We start from the raw sequence: 1,258 nt of genomic DNA on the forward strand, positions 1-1,258 counted from the left end.
TTTTTTTGTGGAAGGTGTTGCTCATTTTCTCCATACAAAAAAAATTTAAACATAGTACTTTGGATGGAAGAAAATGCGCGAACAAAAAATTGCCAAAAAACAAGGCTACTGCTTCAAAATTTCCCTTTATTGTACTAAAATTTAATGGGCTACAAAACTGCATACTCAAGACAATTCTAGAAAATCTGATTAAAATGTTCAAAATCTTGATGAACATTTGCTAAATTTTTTTTAGGTAGTAAGTTATATTTTCATAATGTATAGGTTTGCACTAAAAACCCAAAAGAAACACGAATTCGAAGTATATGTATGTTGTTTATTTGAGTACTCGCAAGGCGAACGTATGTACCAGTCACGTCAAAAGCTTTACAATAATGAAATACTTATGCCCATATCAAAGTTGAGCTTAAATAGTGTGTAAGCAAAGAAAAGCAAGATAGGTAGTAGTTCTTGTATACTGTGCAATGGCATGATCGAAGTAACGGTTGGGCGGCGTGACATATGTATGCTGACTGCAGCAGGTCACCTGATGCTGGTGATGCCGGATTGTGTGGATTCAAAACACACCAAATTTAAATGCCTATTTTGGATATTTGACCAGAGACCCAGAATAATAATTAGTTCATGGTGGAGTTTTAAAAAAGTCATCCAAATTTTCATAAGAATCATAAAGGTCTTTTGATAATAATTATGTGTGGGAAAATTTTTTTAAGTCATCATAACTATTATTTTAAGTCTTTTATAATAGAAGTATTTTCTTAATAATTATCAGCGAGATAAATATTTTTAAGTCTTCAAAGACTTTTATTTTGAGACTTATATTATAAAAGTCTTGCCATAATAATTATCATTGAGATAAATATTTCTCAGTCTTCACAGACTTTTATTTTGATACTTATATTATAAGTCTTTTGATAATAATTATGAGTGCAAAAAAATTGTGTATATAGTCCCGAACGGGTCCCAACTACTCCCTAAATAGTCCCTAAGTGGTCCCCACCTAGCCCCGAACTGGGCCCCAACTAAATGCTCCTGAACAAGTCCCGTCTTTTAAGACTTAAACAATTTTTTCGAGCTCATAATTATTATGAAAAGACTTCTATAATATAAGTCTTAAAATAAAAGTCTTTGAAGACTTAAAAATATTTACCTCTCTGATAATTATTATGAAAGGATTTTTATAATATAAGTCCTTGAATAATAATTATAAATGACTCGGAAAATCAGGGACGTGAACCGGTTTTGAACCGGAAAACCG

The sequence above is a fragment of the Rhagoletis pomonella genome, unplaced genomic scaffold, assembly GCF_013731165.1.
Source record: "Rhagoletis pomonella isolate Grant_MI unplaced genomic scaffold, Rhpom_1.0 Rhpom_scaffold_00003, whole genome shotgun sequence".
Lineage (NCBI taxonomy): Eukaryota > Metazoa > Arthropoda > Insecta > Diptera > Tephritidae > Rhagoletis > Rhagoletis pomonella.